Consider the following 19,989-nt stretch of genomic DNA (forward strand, 5'->3'; position numbering starts at 1 on the left):
TGTTCCTTATGTCAAATACAACTGTAAGTAGGGATAAGCAGGCTCTATTATGCCTTGAGATTCTGGTTAGAGCTCGTACCCTGAAATTGGATTGATTTTAGGATTAATCCCATTTTTAAATGTTGCAACATCGGAGGGTGAGATCGTGTGTTACCTTGACTCAATTGACATAAAACGGTACTGGCCTTTCTAATGGCACAGGGCAATCCTCAACGGGTGTAATTTGTTATGCCTCCATTTGAAGTCAATGGAGCTACATGAATATATATCGGCTAAGAATCTGTTCCAAAAAAAGAAGTGTGCGCGCCATTTAGTACTACTGAGTGTCCTGATGCATACACGCACACACATACAGAGCAGAATTTTCGAAAGTGCCTAAGTGACTTCGAATCCTACACCGCATTTTCAAAAGTTAGGCGCTTTTGAATATTTTACCCACATGCTTCCATATTGATTTAAACCTCCAAATGCCCAAACAGGCCCTGTTTAAACACCCACGTCTATGAACTAGGCTAGGATTTTGTAAGAGAAGGCCTGATTTTCAAAAGTTTAGGTATACAAATTCACGCACAAAATTGTGTGCTCATTAGCATACTGAACTTGGGGATCTAACTGGTCATTTGCACACACACACCTAATTTTTGTGCATGTATTTGCCTCTAAACATTAGGAAAAAAACCATCTCACATTTATTAGTGATCTGCAGTATGTGGCAGTGATCGCAAGCCATAACTGCAGACATATGAACTCACTGTCACTTTTTCAGTCCACCTACCAATAGGTTTAAAGCTATGCCTGCAGCTTCAGTGCAATTTACACACTAGGGGCCAGTAATGCTCTGTTAATGGAGCTAATCCAAATTTACCAAGAAGTAACAGAGTTGCACTTATGTGCTAATTTCTGTCCAGACCTATACCCCGCATAACACTATTCAAAACAATCTGCCAAATCCTCAGCTAGAGTCAACTGGAACAGCTTCAGTGACTTCAGTGGAACCGTACGGAACGGGTCAAAAATTTTATGTCAAAATCTTGTTTGTTTGTTTGCTTTCTTTCTTTCCACTGGGGGGGTAGTGGGGAGAAGGGAAGGGTAAGAAGGAAGTGGTGGTAAGGCACCCCCAAAGTTTTTGTCAGTTTTTGAAAAACCAAAAACTGAACAGATTTTGTTTCAAACCAAAATGAACTTTTGTTCCATTAAAAAAAAAAATCGGAATATTTTCAAACAAAAATATTTTTTATTTTTATACATTTTTCAAGGGAGATCCTTGTCATTTTCCCGAACGGCCCTAGATTTACACCATCTGAGAATCTGACCCAATGAGTGTGTCTCACAGACAATGCAGAATGTGGCCTGTATAAAACACCCTACTCCATGGTAGGGCTTGGCTCAGCACGGATTCGGAAGGTAGATTAAAAACGATAGTCCTGTAGCACTTTAAAGACTAACACATTTATACAGACCAACACGGCTACCCCTCTGGAACTTTTCACCATAGAAGGTAGACTGCCACCTATTGAATAGTGGCTGTCACTGCAGTCCATTTGGTGCAGAGGACTGCTTAACTGATGAGATCACAGAGCAGGGTAGGATGACAGCATGCAGTATGAATTAATAAAACACTTCCTTCACCTAGCAAAAAACAAAAAAAAATACACAGAGGCTACAAGTGCTGGGACAATTCTTTTTCTTATCCACTGCATCCTCTGCAGCTTCTGACTTCATCCCAGCAAGTGTTCTGAAAATCTGTCCGCTTGTCCAAATTCTAAGCATGATTAGTCTAAATAAAACTCAGGCCAGAGTTCATCTGCTACCACACAGGTGTTCCACGAGAAAAGGTCTTTACCGATCTTTGTACAGCTTGGGAGAAGGTTACTGAATACGTCGCCCTTTCATTAGCAAAAGCTAATCTCCTCCCACCCAACACCACTACAGAAAGAATCCCTCTAGCCCACTTCGAAACGGCAGTCGGTTCAGCAAATCTGCCTGCTTCAGGGCTAAAAAGAAACCAAACCTTTACCCTCGCTCATTTCTTTGATCCTGTCCCAATGTGCTGCAGGGAGCAATCCTGAATTGGCAGGGAGACAGCCTAGATGCTCCAACGGGTCTTTTCCGTTTCTAATTACGATTCTAACTGCACCCTGGCAGAGTCTGCTTCTGCACTGGAGAAGAGAATGGCGAGGGAGATCGGGTTCTGCCCAGCCCGCTGCCTCTTTCGAGGAGCAGGGCCCGCAGAACACCCTGAATGTTTCTGTGGTTGCTGCACCGAGGCAGCACCTTGCCAGCTGGAATGGCCAGGGCAGCTGGAAAGACACAAAATCATTTTGCACTTAGTGCCACTCCCCCGAACATCTGGAGGAAATCAGAAACAAAAGTCGGGCAGGGCAGCGTGTAAAACTGGAGCGTCTTTGGCAACTGCAGCACCCACGGGTGGGGACTATGGGGGGGAGGGGCACCAAGAAAATGATGAATCCTCCACTTTTTAAAATGACAGTGTCAAAGAATGGCTACCAGACCACAAGCGATTGCTGCAAATGGGGCGTTTACGCCGTTTCGCAGCCTGACTGCAGCAGGTGAAACGATTCACAGCGTGCCGGTCTGCAGCCAAAGTCAAAATCCTCACGAGAGAGAGGAATTACAGAGGTTGGTGCCTGGTTTATTCCCAGATACAGCACATACAGCCATTGTACAACGCTGGCCTGCTCACATCGGCTGAGCCGCCCCGCATTTGGCTATCCACCTGCATCGAACAAATGGGACTCCACTCAGTTAGCTGGAGTGCAGTTTAAATGCAGATTGGACATGCCGGGAATTACCCTACTTTGGAAAGTACTGATACAGAGGTCAGCCAATAAGGGAATTAATGGTCGGAGCAGGTATGGTTTACACCACAGTTCTTTATAGTGCTTCTCAAATGGCTAAGGCCCAGCCCTTTAACCCTTACTACTACGTAGACTTCATAGCAGCGAAACCAACCCTCAGGATTGCAATTGTGGTCCCTGTTGCAGCACATCTCAGAATCAGAAGCAGCTCCAGCCCTCGTCCAATAGTCACCGCTCTGGGGAAAACCCCTCCAACTGTCTGCCTTCCCCACTTCTCCGCCCCCCCGAGGAAGAAGAGTCAGTCCGAGCTGTTACAGGAGGCAGGCACCAGAGCTTTCAGGATTCAGCTAAGGAAGTTTTTGGAGGGGTGGAACAAGAAGATGCATGGGACTAACAAAGCTGAGCCAACTCTTCACCAGATTCATGGAGCTTGCATGTTTTACCCCCATTGTCTACCCTCCATCTACAATTTTAGACTGCGAGCCCTTCTGGGCAGGGATCATCTCTTGCTGTGTTTGTACAGCACCCAGCGCAATGGGGTTCCCATCCTAAATGTGCCCTTTGGATGCTACCATAATATAAACACTTAACTACATGCCCCACAAGAGGAGCCAGGTCACGACCCTGTTTCCTTTCTCGATGGTCAGCAGAGGTGGATCTGTTCAAGGGGCAGGGAAAGGGAACACAATGCACCCTGGGAAAGGATCTCACACAGGCAGGTTCCCAGGACATTGTACTTGCTTTGTGCAAGTGTCCTCTAAGCACCTCTGGCCCGGTGTGGCCTGTAGTTTAAAGCCCCGTTCATCACAGATGTTTTCACGTTCGAACGAAAGTGTGGTGCAATGAAATCGCTCTCCTTGGGGACTTGATCCAATGCCCATTGCAGTCAACGGGAGTTTCCCAATCACATCAGCGGTGTTTGTGACATGCCCGTATAGGATAAAAAGTGAGCTTCAAAATCTTGTGCACTTCCCTAAAAAACTTTTGCAATAGGAGGGACACACGTTGGGGCAAACACAGCACAGTCGAAAAGGAGAGGGGAGAGGTCGATTTATGGCATCGGCTCTAGCAAGCTGCCAGTCCCAAAAATAGTCTCAGCTATACCAAACAATTCACTTTGTGGGTATATTGTATATACAGCGGGGACGCATGGTAAGATTGCAAGCAAGGGTGATTAAAAATGGTATCACCCATTCCCAATTCATTATCCTTTCTGTTAGCAAAATACTTGTACGACGAGTGTTCGACGGTCTTCGCACCAAAAAGCCAATGACAATCTAGGATCCAGAAAGGTGGTGAGTCGATAGGCTTTGTTTATTGCAGCAGATTTGCTTTGGCACAAACAGTGCTTTGAAGTGCAGCACACATCTAGAAATCGAATAGCAGCATTATCTCAGGCGATTCACTGTGCAAGAGAAAACGACTCCGGTAGCACAAGGTATTTCAACCATGTAATCCAGAGGGATCACATCCATTTGACAGGGCTCTGTTAAAATTAAAGTGGAAGCTGGGCCATTCAAAACATGCAAGCTACTGACTACTTAAGCACCAGGATATTTTGCAGGAGGAGAAGGGTCTAGGGTAAGCGTGAGGCCACAGTGACCAAGAACAGAGAAAGGAGCAAAGTCGCCTTCTAAAGGTTGTTTTTTTATCCTCAGAAGACAACCGAGATAAGGAATAATTAACACACTGTGGGCCTGATCCAAAGTCCACTGGAGTCAATGGAAAGATAACTGATTTCAATGGGTCTTCGATCCGGACCTAATACCACGTTTCCTTTTCTTTTCCTGACATGTAGCATTTCTGAAAGGAGCAAAATTGACACCCTGGGGGAGCAACATCTTCTGTTTATCCAGAGGAGTTGTCCAGCACAGACAGCTGCCGTGCGAGCGTCCTCCACGCTGACACACCAGGGGGCTGCAATTCCAAGTGCCAGTTATTAACAGCCTCATGTGGCCGGCCGGTAATTAATACTTTGCACTTAAACAGCATTATTCCATCAGGGGATCTCTAAGCATTTTAAAAACATTAATTCACTGAGCCTCACAACAGACCTGGACACAGGGAAGAATTTTTATAACCATCTTATAGATGGGGACATTAAGACTCAGAGATGCTCTGTGACTTGGCTAGTCCCTAAACAAGTACGTGGCATATCTGGGAAGAGAATGCAAGAGTCCTCACTGACAGCTGGGACCCCTCAGTGATTAGTTCTCTGCCCCTTCCTCTCAGCCCCTCAATTTCCAGAAATCCCTGGCTATGCTACATCAGATCACAGACCTTTTCTACTCCGCTACGAACAAGTGCAATTAGAGTGCACATCTGAAAGGGCTGCTCCAGTGGAATCCCTTAGTTGCACTCAAGTCCAAACTTTTAAAAAGAAAAACCGGTGCATCCAGGGAACGAATTGACGCCAGCAGTGGTTTTTAATCAGCCGTCCCCTCCAGTGGGAACAGTGACATTTGGAAGTGTCAGAAACGCAAAACAATGAGAAAGGAAGTTAGAAAGGGAAAGGGGGGAAGTCGCAACTGCCCGTGTCCATTGTGACACCATTAGCTGAGTCAGCCCAGTAAAGGAGAGAGGAAACGGAGGCCTCGCCCCTCTGAAAAGCAAAGGGCAGTGATCCAGGGGCGTGTGACAGAACAAGACCGAGGCGGGTCGTCCGAGGCAGAGACCACAACCCAGATACAAGATGATGCAGACTTGGAGGGTGAGGGCAGAAAGGGTCAAAAGTGACCTCATCGAATCCTAGACGACGAGGGTTGGACGGGGCCCTCAGGTGGTCATCTAGTCCCAGCCCTGCTCAAAGCAGGACCAACCCAGATGAAATCATCCCAGCCAGGGCTTTGTCAAGCCGGGCCTTGAAAACCTCTAAGGATGGAGAGTCTGCTCCCACTGAAGGCCATGGAGTAATGCTGATTAATGCCAGCCACGGGCCTCTCCAGTTATCTCCACCAGCTACCACTTGCCCTTCCTGCGGGGTAGAAGCTGTTTTATTTTTAAGTCCCTGAGCCCATGCTGGTGTCCTTTGGACACTACTCCACCAGCCCTGCTGCCAGGCTGCTCTGAGCCTGGCTTCATGCAGCATTTTGAGGCCAATTCTGCTCTCCCTGAAATCACGGGCAAGACTCCCACTGACTTTGGAGTGGGAGAAGGCTCAGGCCTTCACCGTAAATCGCTGAGATGAGGCAACGTGTGGGTTTGTAGCGGAGATCCGGGTCACTGCAGCAGCACCACCGCCGGCGTGGCAAGCTGGCAGCAGCAGAAACACAGGGCCAGATGTTGGAAATTCACGGACATAGAATTGTGCCCTTCTCTTTACAGGCTGTCGAGGAGGAAAGTGGCGTCTGATTCATCAGGACTCAGGAAAGAGGAAGCAGAGCATGTGGGAGAAGCGCAGATGGCATGGCTTGGAGCTAGCTTGGCATTTCAGGACTTCCTCGCTGCAGACTCAAAAAGCAGCTCCATTGGCAGAGGCAGGGAGAAGAGCCACATGGAGAGAACAGACATTATTCTGAACGGGACTCTTTTCCTGCTCCGGCTCCCCATAGTTTCAGCAGCTCCAACTCCACTGTGGACCATTCTGTAACACCACAACCTCCCCCACGGACCAGGCAGCCAGTCTAGACACATGTGAGTGAGTGGCTTTTTATTCCTGTTACAATGGATACAAGTAGAAGTTCAGCATTTGCGACCAATTACCGCACAGTGCCATATATTCCCCCCCCACACACACAGACTTAGAATGGAAAACAACACTGGTAACTGACTGCTCCCTGGTGGCAAATGATTTTTAAGAGGATGGCTGGAAGGGGGTTGAAGAGCTTTTAAAAAGAAAACTATCATTTCTTTGTACCCAACGGGCTACAGAAGAGGTGTGTGGACCGACCTAGCTGCTATTCTAACGTCACTGCAATCCACGGTTTGTGTTTATAACAAAAGAGTATTTGGTTTTAATGGGTGCAATTTTCACTGGCCAAGACTGCCTAAGAATAACGGGCTCGCCCCATCCCCCTAGGAGACAGCATTATGTGAGCACGGCCAGCTCTGGGAAGCTATCTGGAGCAGGAAGAGGATGTCTGGGAACAAACTAAGTGCTTGTATCAGGCCCTTCATGTGGTCATAGGGTGAGACCCTGATGCTGTAAAACTACCTGCAATGCAATGCACAAATTAGCGGTTTGAATAGGTTGCTAGATGTTGTCTTGCTGCGGCTTGTCGCACCTTGAGTCTGCAACTTAAGGGCTGCTAACAGGATCAAGACCACTCTACCCTGCACATACCATGTTGATACACGGGCGGGGACCCCAGTTAAGGCTAGACAAGAGATGGAGGACCATTGTTTTACCTCACCTTTCTTCACAGCCTCCTTACCTGCCTTTCAAGTCTTGCCGGTGGCACAAAAGAAATAGGACCCCAGTAAAAAACAAGGTACACTATGGGATGTCGGTGGCTGTGACTGCCTTCCTGATCCTGCATTGTGCTACATTTCTGAAAGGTGCTGAGCAACCTTAAATATCCACTGAAGCATCGGGGACTTTAAGGATACTCAGCACCTTGCAGGAGGCAGCCAGCACCTTCAGAATAAGGCTCATGCAGCACAACTCCATGAATGTGATTTAGGTTTGCACTGGAGGATTGCTAAGGGCACCATGTATTTTGGCATTCTTCTAGTAAATTGTGGCTGGTCCTGCCTTCCCTAAACCTCTGTGTGTGTGGGAGGAGGGGAGTTAGCTAACCGTAATTCAACTTTATCCTGTCCATTGGTAAATCAACTTTAAAAACAAAAACCAAGACGAGTGAGAACACAGCAGTCCCTGGAATACAATTCACGTTTCAATCTGAATAAATCAAGCATTAGTCTTACACCAGGTACAATCCTAGAAAAGCACCATCTGTTTCTCAATATGGGAAACTCACAGTGATGACAGAAGGGATTTACTTGTATGTTCTTTTCGGTATACCATGGAGCTGACGGCATGATGTCTGCCACCCAAGCAAGGAGTCTGTCGCCTGCACATTTGGGAAATGCCCTAGTGAAGTGTGGGTTACAGATTCTCTCTTCTCAGACACACGGCATGTGCGCAGAAAGCCAGCTCTAATGAATAGCCCTTGATGATGCTTCATACCATTGGAATATTGCAGGCGAGGCACATTCCCCAGCTGTTTGCTCTGCGTGCCAGAGCACATTTAGATCAGCAATTTCATCTCTAAATATTCCAAGGATTGCCAACAGTATTTCATTAAGAAATTGTCTCCGTTATAATCATAGGGGAGGAAAAAAACAAAGCAAAACCAACCAACCACCCTGAAATAAGTCAAAGTTTCCCGTGTCTAATTTTTTAAACTGAGATTTCGGTGGGACTTGTGTGAATTAAAGACTAAATCCAGCACAGGAGCAAACGTTAATTAATGAATTTTAGTTTTCAACTTCCATATGTCTGCAGGATTCCGAAGGACCTCGGATGGCGAGGAGGTACCTAAGACCCCCTGAGAAGGGAGAGGGGCTGAGGTTGCGATGTAACACCAGCTTCTCTCCTTTCAATATTTTTCAAGTGAACACCAGCCAGCTGGCAGGAAATCAGATGGGAGCGTCACTGCATAGGTGAGCTGGGCCGGCAGATGGACCAAATTTCTCCTCTCTCCTGCTGCAAGGAAGGGCTGAATGTGTTACTCTTTCTTCCCACAGTGGAAGAGGCCAGCTAGTAACTATTCTATTCATATAGTGCCCTCTGCTGGTGACATGACAAACTCTACTTCTAAAGGACAGATTCAAGGTGTGAAAGAAATCCCGAACATCCAACCCGTTCCAGGTCCCCACTTCTCTGTCTGGAATGGAGGGGGTGACTGGTTGCTACTGAAGCAGAGCGAACGCAGGCAGTGTAGCCCACTGGTGAGTGCGTTACAGGTAGCCCGCTGTGCTGATCTGCAGAGCTGAGTCTGCGACAGCCCCACGGACAGCGCACTGGCTCTTCAACTCAAGGCAAAACAGCTCCTGCTTTTTAGCTGTCGGGTCCCCAGTTCAGTCCCTGATGTCCCAGCGGAGACAGCACTTCAGAGAAGCACTCCAATGAAAATTAAAGGCAATACAACTCCCAAATCTCATCGGGGCTTGACTCACGCGAACGCTAAGGATACCGGAAGTGACAGGGAGGGAAGATACCCCACCTGAGGTTGCAGAGGATGCATTTCATTTCCAGCAGCGGATTGGCAACTCCACACAAAGTCCTTTCTAATGCTGCCTATCTGGGGCCTCATCTGAAATCGGTGCCTTTTCCTCATGCAGCCCCTGCTTCAAATCCCACTTCTTCCACTCAGCCTTCAAGGGCCCGTCAGCAGCAGTGGTTCCCAACCCGCGGCGGCTTTCATCCAAGTGGCCCACTGCTCCCCTCCACTGGCTGCAGAAGGGAGCCGCTACCTAAGGACCCAGGGGGAGCCCGTGGCCACGTGGCTAAAAGACGGGTGCAGACTCCTTGCTGTAGCCAAGGGGACGGGAGATCATGCTCCCCTCCGCCTGGCTGGAGTGGGAAGCATGGCACAGCTCTCCGCCTGGGTCCATAGGTGCTGGGGTCCCTGCTGATCTCCTGTCCCCCTGGCTGCAGAACGGAGCTGCTGCCTAGGGACCCAGGTGGAGCGTCCAGGGTTATAGGACGGGTGCAGTATCCCTGCTGCAGCCAGGGGGACGGGAGATCAGCAAGGCGGGAGCCAGCCTCCTCGCTGAACTCCTTCCGTCCGTCCACAGTGGGGAGGGGAGTTGCTGGTGGAGACCGGTGGCCCTTCAGGGTTGTAAAAATGACATCCATGGCCCTCAAGTCAAAAAGGTTGGGAACCCCTGGTCTACAGTCAATTTTAAAACCTGCAGCTGCCAGTTTCAGGGCCCCGGTGTACAGATGTGGGGGCTCATGCTATGGCGCTAAAACAACAGTATAAATGTGCGGGTTCCGGTTCAGAGGCCCAGGCAGGAGGGCGGGGTTCAGACCCAGAGCTCCAGCCCGAGCATTGATACAGATGTTTTAGCACCGTAGCACGAGGGCCCGGGCTCAGAGACACTCTGCCGCAGGTTTAAAAAACACAGCATAGATGTAACCCAGTGTTAATCTGCTCTGGTGCGGTCTACACCCATCCCCATGCCTGACTTCAGAGCAAGTTCTACCCTCTGCTGTCCTAGCATACAGAAGAGAGGCGGATGGATGGTCCAGTGAGTAGGGCACGAAGCTGGGATGGGGGAGAACTCGCTTCCATTCATTAGCTCCACTACAGATTCCCTGTGTGACCCTGGACAAGTTCCCCTCGACAACGTGGTCCCAAGTATTAGACGCCAAAAGATGCAGCTAGTCACCTAGTGAGATTTAAGTAAGTTAGGTGCCTGACCCCCTTTTCCCCTCCCACTATGATTTAGGTGCCTGGGTACTTTTGAAAATGCCACTAGGCATCTCACCTACCTCTTTAGGGGCCTAAATACCTTAGGAAATCTAGCCTTTAGTCTCTCTGTGCCTTAACTCCCCCAGCTGTTAAATGGGGATCATACCACTTGTCTACATCACAAGGGTGTTGTGAGGATATGTACGTGAAAGACTGTAAGGTGTTCAGTACTATGGCGACCGGGGGCCTGTTAAGAAACTGATTTAGCTAGATTTCATCCCTGAGCTTGTCATGTGTTTGTCTGGGAAGCTCTGAGAGCCAGGAACCTGGTCATCAAGTATCTGTAGACCTATAGTACAATTACTAATCCAAAGACAGCGATTAGTGACGCTGCCCTCCTCAGAACAAATCCAAGAGGCGCGCTCAGTGGCATTTTCCAGACTCAGTAGAATAGAGTCTGTTTACTCAGGAACAGACGTTAAAAGCTCTAAAATGGCAACAGGCATTTCTAGCGCCGGCACTCATAACCAGAAATCAAAACCTAGGATCTGGTAACACGGAGATCCTTAGACCACACCGGGGGTTCTCTGCAGAGAGAGCTCAGAATTCAGCTCCTACTGAAGAGGTCAGTGCCTATCCTATCATCTTTTGCACAATTCAGAGTCCAAGGCTTCGATTCCTTGTTGAACAGGGTTCATCTCACATGGAAACAGAGGAGAATCTGCAATGCAGCTATAGTTTTGCGTAGATGCGACCTGTCTTGGAAACTGTCAGGCTTCACCTTCACAGAGTAAGGTCTCGTGTGTGCACATGGTGTGTATGAGCACAACACGCATGGCCTGCGCTCCGCATTGCCGCTCAACGTCTGCAGTTTTAACAGATTTTCCTTCCCTTGGAGAGGAAAGCTATCCTGGCTGTACACTTGCAAGAGAAGACAACGGGACAGAGAATTCCCCCCCAGTGCAGCCTTCCTTCATTACTCCCCTGATGTAAAGGGGCCAGAAAGCTGCTCTCGGTGAAGACCTTCCCTCGAGTAGGGAAATTCCTGGAGCATGAGGAATGGAAGAGCCCCTTGCACGCTTCAGCGATCCAAAGGCAGCAGCACAGCCGCCAGGGGACTTTTGCCACCAGACTAGATGAAAGCTGTCTCTAATTTATGCTGGGGCCAGCTCAGCCCCTGATTACCCCCAGGATCAGGCATTTCTCATCTGTCTTTGTTCCCTCCTCAGTCCTGCGGAAAAGGTAGCTCAGTGGGCCCAAGAACTTCACTCCAAGTTTTCCGAGGGCCCGGGTATTCGCTCATTGGAAGTGCAGAACAAAACAGAGGCTGGAATTTCATAATTCCTGTAGGACTCACAGAGTCAGATAGTCCAACCTATCTAACCTCTTCTGGCTCTTTTGTGTGTGTTTTAATATGTGCGTGTCTTCCTCTTTCAACTATGGAAATAGGTCCAAAGTCAGAAGGCTAGAGTCCTTCCCTCCCCCAACCACATCCATTTTCCCTACTTAAATACTCTCCCCTCATCTGATATCATGGCTGCTTTTCAATAATGAACACAATATACCTACTTGGAGAGAATACAGAATGACTAAGGAAAACAGCATCACTTTGTAGTCAGTTACTAGCTACAGGCTCCTGTCTTCATATGGGAGGAAAGAGAGAACTCTCAGCATGTATGAGCACATTTTATACAGGATCTCTGTTGATCTATAAGAGTAATTTGCTTTTGTTTTGCATCTTTAAAGTCTACATAAATTCCCCATGTGTGTGTGTGTTGGAGGGGGCAGGCAGAGTGAATTGATTCGCTTTGTTGCACATCTGATTTAAAGCACACAAGCCCAGAACAACATGATAACTGATCACTATGATTTCACCACCACATCACTGTACCGAGGGAAAGGCTGGTCTCAACACGTACTCAATATATTTTTTGTATCACCGAACACACGAAGCAGCTGTCGGCCCCAATCCTGACCCTACTGACAGCAATGATTTCCTTGCAAGAAGGACTGGGCTGCAATTTTTCACCAATTTAAAGCCTCACTACATCAATTTTCCACCTTTCCCCCGATGAGAATTAATCCACACTCCTTGGAGTGCAAAATAAAGCATCTCACACATGCACAAACACTTTAGGCAGCGAGAAGTCACTCCAACCCTCGTCGTGTTGAACATCATTACACCCCTTTTGCGCTTTGCTGCATTTCACCGACAGCTGCCTTTCTACGACAAGCACTACTGCAATTCACCCACTTCACTCCTAGGAGGATCCTGTATCATCAACTCACCCAAATGACTAACCGGCATGAAATGCCTGGCTTGGTCTATTAGATTGTCAAAACTGATCTTGTCTCTCAAGATTAAATTACCCTATTTTCCATTGGCGATCACAACACTGACATGATACCACAGTACTTTACAAGGACAAGATTTTATATCGGATCATACCTTTAGCTCTGGCACAGCCTTCCGTCTCTATTAAATCCTCTTCAGCTTTCCATTACTCTGCGCCAATTTCATCCTTCATTCCTTCTTCTGTTCTAGCCAGATCCGTCATGAAGCGCTACAGAAAAGATGACAAAAGATCAGTTTTTCCTTCAGGAAAAAATACCTCTTCCATCCTACCAATGTGCCGTTTTCAATTCATTCCTGAAATTCTTCACCACCTGAGACTGGCAATAACCAGCTATGCACACAAAGTAGACTGGCATGCAAAACAACAAGCTTTACTGCCAAGATAGTTGTACACAAAATTACACTGTGGCACTGCTCCCTGTTAATGTCTCCGAGGGCTCTATTTTCTAGAGCTATGTGTTTCAGTTCATTGGAGATGCAAAACCAGACTTACTTAATGTCTTTTAACTTCACCCATGCATAATTCTTTCCTCCATTAGATTAATGCGTGAAGGGGAACAGCAATGTACATGTTCGCTAATGACAGAAGTTCGAACTAAGCAGATCCCTTAAAGAAACATGCCCTGGCTAAACTTAGTAACACTGATTATGAAAACAGAAGCAGGGTGGGTAAAGAGGCACTTGCTAAACAGTTCCTTAAACCAGGAGACTACCCATTTTCTAGTGTACTGTTCCTCAAAAGGCTGACAGCACTATAGGACACTTGAAACCCACACCCATGCATCACTTTTCAAGCTGTCACCCTCCATAGTGCCACTACATGTCCCCTTCCCACATTCAAGTGTCTGTAGCTCAGGGTTTTATGCTGCCTGCTTTTCCTTTACAATAGAAAGCTACTCTAAGAGTAACAACGGTAAAATCCCAAGTAAGATGTCTTAGCGTCTCTGGCTCTTCTCCAGTTATGGAAATCTCTGCTTAGAGTAGGGTTTTTTTTTGGCCAGTAGCGGTCATGACTCTTACATGTTAAGCTCCCAGGCCAGGTCTACTCTACAGAGAAAAGAACATCTGGCCCACCAGAAAATTATTGACTACGGCCCTAATCCTGCAAAAGATTTATTTACATGGAATCCCACCGGGTTCAATTTAGCGGAGCTGATCTTTTAGCTCAAGCAGTAGCATCTCATTCTTCAATGCCTTCAGTGGGGCTTCATCTGGGCAAAAGTGTCTGCGATGGCAGATCTCATTGCAGGAGGAGACCCTTACCGGGCAAAGCTCTTCTCTGCGATGTGCACGAAAAACCTTCACTCAACCACACTGCGGCTCATTTAGGAGGAGGAGAATATCAGACTCAAGATCCATCCTCTGCTCCTGGAGTATTTTACTCTTAAAATGGACCTACAATTCCCCTGTGTTTATATCAAGATCTTAGAGGAATATTTTACCCTTAGCAGGAGGATGTGAAGTTAAGTCAATGAGTGTTCTGCCATTTACATTAATGAGAGCAGAACCAGGTTCCCGAATAAATTCCAGATGAATCAATTTGTACATTGAAACAACTGAGGCTTTCATACTTCTTCCCTATAAATGGAATTTCATTATATTGGAGCTTATTGTAAGCAAGTCACACTGTTCTTTGGGATGAAGACATAGTATTAATTATACTCCAGTTTAAAATGGATTAAAGTATACATGGTGATCAAAATGTTTTAAGAGGGCGTAATCTGAGACCATTACATTCCCATTCCCTTTTCTCCGTGTGTTATTTTATTTAAGGCAGCCATCTGCACACCAGAGGGCAGACTGTACAAAAAACCAGCTTTCACTGTCCGGAGCATTTTGCAATTCAAGAGCTCAACACTGATCATCCATTTTTCTGCACCTGTTTTTGCACACAAAATTGGCTACACTCGCCAAGGTGAATCTGAACCCATTTTGCATGTGCAAAAATCTGTATTCAGATGTGCAAGCTCAGTTATTCAGTTTGCATGAACAAGAGGCTGTTTTCAAACACAGAATGGAAGCATGAACACTTCTCTGTGCACAATCAATTCAGTGTATAATAGTGGGCAAGCAAAATCCGTACTAGTTGCCTCGCCTATAAATCTCACATGTGTGCCTCAACAGTTAATTCTTGACAGCGCTTGGTAATTTTATTTTTTTTTTGAGAAAACAGTGCAAAAACACAGAGCAGGGCTAAAAATTTGGATCTCAGACACAAAACTTTGGTGCCCACTTTTTTGTGCATGCAATTACTCTGTATGCCAACAGGTGCCTATGGCCTCATCTTAACAATACTGAAATTCAGCATCTCCAGCTCCTGTCCCCCAAGTTCAACAACTGCAGCACTGATCACCCCATCACTCCACGTGCATACACACATTCCTATTTCCTCTCATTCAAATGCATTACCTGCACATTGGCGCGTGGCCAATATTTGGCCACATGTGGAAGATGTGGCCATAAAAATATCTGTTCTCGGTGATCATCACAAAGTATTCATCTATATCTCTAGGTCTGTATTCACCACCCTGGGGACAGAATCAGGTAGTAATCAGCTTAGCGGAGGAGAATAAATGCTAGCACATCAATAGAAAATAAACCAGGCTTTTGTTTCTTGACTCCTATCAGGCAAAAATGATCCAAACAACAACAAAAAAGGTAGAGCTCCGTTAGTTCACAGCTTCAAGAAAAAGACGCCCCCTCACTCTATCCCCACCCGGAACACCACAACATCATCTACCTGTCATGAAGTGTTGAGTGTGGCATTCTGAGCATATGTCTATACTGCAATCCAAGACATGACGCTAACTCAGGTAGATGTATGTGAACTACATTTTACACATGCAATTATGGCTAAAAACAGCAGGGGAGATACTGCGGCACAAGCTTCAGCAACGCAAGACCCTGGCGTGCGTGCACAGCTGGGGCTCAAACCCACTCCAGCGAATCCACGCTGCTATTTTTAACTGTGTTGGCACAGATGCATCTGCCAGAGTTGCAGTTTCCCTTTGGACTGCAGGGGAGACACACCTTGGGAGATCTCTTACGTGACACTGGCCAGAAAATGTAAAATCTGGCAATAATCTATTATGCAACTATGAGATTTACTTACTACCTAGTCTCTTGGTCAATTCTCACCAGATTTTAATAGCCTCTGGCAGAAATGATTCACTTTTATCAACCATTAATCAGATTGGGAAGGGAAGTTTCCAGATGCAAAAAAGTTTAGACATGGGTATCCTTTGTGGCATTGAACAGAATATGTAAGCAATTAAAGTCCTGATCCAAAGCCTACTCAAGGAATTTGGAGTCGGACTTAATTGGACTTTGGATTAGGCCCTTTAGAGGCCCTGGAACAGATCTTCAGCTGGTAAAACTCAACATAGCTCCATTGACTTCAACAGAGCTACACTAATTAAGGATCTGGCCCTTACGGTGTAATTTAATTATGCCTTGATCGGTCTTGCTCTGTGACTGCTTAGGAGTTTTAACTGGCAGCACTCAGTTCTATTACAGCCAAAGCTGCTGCAATCTGGTACTCAGTACAAAAAATGGCTCACAGACCAGAAAGGACCGCATCAAAATATTAGCTATGCAGTGCTGTATTTAAATACGTTATTTTGGAAAATAAGACAGTTCTCTCTTTTCACATTTTATGGCCTACTCTCAGTTCTGTTCGCCAGCAGTAGTAGATGCACTAAAGCCCTGATTCTGCAATCGGATTCACATGAACAGATCGCTGAATCTATCACAACCTCACTGAGGGCATCGGGGCTAGGTGCATCCTCAACAGTTTGCCTACATTGCTGCCTGTGTAAAGAAGGATGTTGCCATGGAAATACTAAAAGAAAAATATAAGGTGTTCAAAGTATTCTTTCCTTTAATAGATCACAAATCATCTTAATTCGAAAGACTCTTCATTTTAATTTGGCACCCAGGGTAATGTACCACCCTAGCTGTTTTCAAAATGTTTCCCTCAAGTTTAAAGTTTGATACACCTCTCTACACTCATATCATTACAAGAGATACAATCTGCTCAACATGAGAAACTTATTAGGATTCTCAGCTTCCTTCCTCAGTCATTTGCACTGTTAACATACATCACAATTATTTTTTCCAGCTTTTTATGGTTAAAAAATTTGCTGTCACACTGAGACACAACAAATTGATATTTACAATGTCGGCAAACTTATTTTTATTTCACAAATATTGAACTCCACGCCCATAATAGGTATTCATCTTACACTGCAGGACAGAGCAAAACAAAACAGATTGAATGTCACATTCTACCCTGTTACAAGGTTAACCTCAAGCAATTAAACTACATTAAAGAACTCATCAAGCATGGTAGTACATGAGGTCACTGTTTTTGAAACACTGCAGCTTCTCATATGCATGGGTTGAATGAAAAATTTTCAGCCGCAATTCAAGCTTTCCTATTATTATTTTAGCTCTACTTGCATATGGATTGTCACTTGTATAAAAATATATTGGAAAAAGAAAGCCATTTTGAAATAAACCAAGATAAGTTCACTTAATGGTCAGAATATACACACAGCACAATTTTGGAGCTTAATTTTTAACTCCAGTCATTGGAGTCGCAGTTAGTCTGTACAGAATTTTAAATGTGTATTGAGTTTTAAAAGAATACAACAAAAATAAGCAAGCAATGAGCACTGCTGGTGCTAGATAAAAGCTGGACCAGAGGAAAGGGTACTAGCGTTAAGACAATAGTGGAATGTTACAACGTGGAGTCCAATCCTGCTCCCACGGAAATCAATGGCAAAACTCGCATTGAGTTAAGAGAGAGAAGAAATACTAGTCACAGATCTCAATTGACACAGCACTGCTGTTATAATCGGTTGGGCCTGATTCATTCCTAGTTTCTCCAACTTTACACTTCTGCACCTACACTGATTTCAGTGGAGTTACAGCAGTGTAAAACTGGACTAAGGTGTGATCCTATTTCCAGCAAGCCATAATTTCCTTAAAGTTTCACCTACTGCTTGAAGGTGAACTGCTCTGGAATGTCTGAGCAAAACCTCTCTTCAAGCCGTTTTAAAATACAAGATGGGATAAAATTTCCCCTTATTAAAAAAAATAAATAAAAATCTTCTGATCTCTCTTAGATGAGCTCTGTGCATCTTAATATCCAAAGACCTGTGGCAGGGTACAGAAAAACTAGCATGCTATACATTGCATGATAATTAATTACAAGATAATGAATTAGTGCAAGATACACAAATAAACTAGTCACATTTCAGGTTATTAAATTTATCCCATGGGAAGAATTCCCTCATTCTCAGCAGAAGAACAAAGAAGGTGAAGAAATTTTTGAATAGACCAACAAGCTACGCTTCCAAGAGCTGTTATTTTTAGCCAATTTTCCATTTCTATCTCATATTAGTTTAATTAAAGAGTTGACAATACAACTGGTGTAAATCTGCATAGCCCCATTGAAGACAACGATGATCTGGCCCAAAGTGACAAAACACAATTTCTGGAAAAAAAACATTTTTTTATATATGCGACATGATTTGGTCTTCAGCCTGCTAGTCGACTCACACATATGAAGAGCAGGGGGATACATGCCATAAATGCAAATGGTTAGGGTGATGCTCTACTGATAGCAATACTTCATTATCTGGCACATTGCATCTTTCTGGACCTTTACAAGCCTTAATTAGACAATCCTCAAAAGAGCCTTGTGTGGTATGAATGCCCACTCCCTACCAGCACCTCTCTGGGGGTACAACTCCCCTGAGCCCCAGGGAAGCGTGGTCAGGGGCAGAAACAGGAGAAAACGTAACTCCGCAGGATGTCCGTCCACCCCCACCCAATCACGGTCATCGTCCATCAAAAACTCCACATATCCCAATGGCTGGGATCAAAAAAGGGGAAGGATCCAAGCACCAGGGTGGCAAGGGCTCAGAGCAGCTGTTCTGAGCATCATGTTCCCCTCCACCTATACCAACGACTAAAATGTGCTGAGTTGACCATCTTGCTGCTGCACCTTCACACTGCTTCCTGCCATACGTGTGCACACGCAGTTGCCCGATCCTTGCATTCCACCAGGTCACTGGAAGAGAACGTGCTCAAGCAGCTGGCATCGCAGGGGATGCTACTGCAGCCACACTATAGGGGCCAATGATGTAGCCCCACTTGATCTTCATGTGCCTAGACAGCCAACTCCAGTGCGGAGTCAATTAACCCAACACCGTAGAGTCCAGGGCTGATCCCATGTGGTAGGTGCTAGGTTGGTCAGAGCCAGAGAGCACAGGCTATCAGGTCGTTCTCTACTCTTGTTTGCCACCCAAACACACAAGGGTTCAGTTGCGGCAATGTGAGGGGTTTAACAGTGGGGGAAAAAAACTTGGCCTTGACTTCAGTTGACTCAGCATCGGTGTAAGATCAGGTTGCAGATGTCTTGGATCTGCGCATTGCTTAACTCTCCAGTGGCTATCGGGAAGAGCAACACCGGTGAGGATGACGTGGCGTCCTGCAAGATAGCGGCAGGACGGATTCAGCAGAGGGTCTGGCTGCTTTGCGCCAGGGGATCGTGCTGAGAACGTCGTTTCGCGCGCTAACCTCAGCTTTAGTTTTCTCAACGTGGGCTGTAAAGGCGAGTGATCCGCTGAGGCTCTGTTCATTACCCCTCCCGTATACACAGGGTGCAGTCACAGCCCTAGAATCGGTGGCAGCCACGGAGCTGGGCAGGCTGCCATTTCTGCAGAGGAGACACAGCACAAGGGGAGATGCCCCACGTGCATTTGCCCAGAGACGCCCTGTTCCCCTCTTTCTTCAGGGCACAGCCATGGCCTTTACTGCCACACTGTGGGAGGAATACAGCCCAATAGTGATGCTCTCTTAGCCCCACGCGGCTTTTCAAAGGCCTGGTTCCCCTCCAGTGTCTTTTCATGTGGGAAGGAAACAGGGGGCCCAGTGTATTTAACCAGACACTCAGCATTTCTCGTTCATTTCAAATTAGTTTATTGCTCTGTAACAGGCAACCATTTCAACCTGCTGTTCCCTTTCTCTCGCACCTGCACTCCAAAGTTATAGAGCTTTGTACATAGGACATGGTACGGGTCACGTTCTCGGCTGGCTTACGCTCCGTGCTACCCTATTGGTACAGGCTGGCACATCTTCAGTTATCTGCTTTAAATCTGCAGACATCCACATCCGCGGAGCATGTTTTGCAGCTGGTGGATCAGATAGGGATCTCCAAGGCGGGGAAGCAGCTGTCTCTGCAGCTCATTGCCTTTGAGGCTGCTTCCCCGCCTTTGAGATCTGAGGGGGCTGGCCACCCATCAGCCTTTCGGCGCCCACATCCCCCCCACCCAAGCATGCTGCTGATCAGCTGTTCAGCAGCTGCCTGGAGGGTGTGGTCCCCGAACAGCTGATCAGTGGGGGTGGCTGCCAAACAGCTGACGGGGGGGGAGCCCAGGGCCGT

General features: G+C 46.4%; 1 protein-coding gene across 3 annotated transcripts in view; it reads right to left on the minus strand.

Moving 5' to 3' along the window:
• The window catches only part of FRMD4B (FERM domain containing 4B), a 185,591-nt gene that overhangs the window by 125,999 nt on the left and 39,603 nt on the right, over window positions 1–19,989 (minus strand). For 2 of the 3 annotated variants that reach the window (XM_067542255.1, XM_067542272.1), the window contains exon 2: window positions 12,630–12,744. The gene's annotated coding sequence lies outside the window, so the exon portion shown is untranslated. Of the gene's footprint in view, window positions 1–12,629; window positions 12,745–14,945; window positions 15,052–19,989 lie in introns of those variants that run through there. The other variant, XM_067542263.1, reaches the window with a different exon arrangement.

The sequence above is a fragment of the Emydura macquarii genome, unplaced genomic scaffold, assembly GCF_026122565.2.
Source record: "Emydura macquarii macquarii isolate MOO-44397 ecotype Brisbane River unplaced genomic scaffold, CSIRO-AGI_Emac_v2 contig_71, whole genome shotgun sequence".
NCBI lineage: Eukaryota > Metazoa > Chordata > Testudines > Chelidae > Emydura > Emydura macquarii.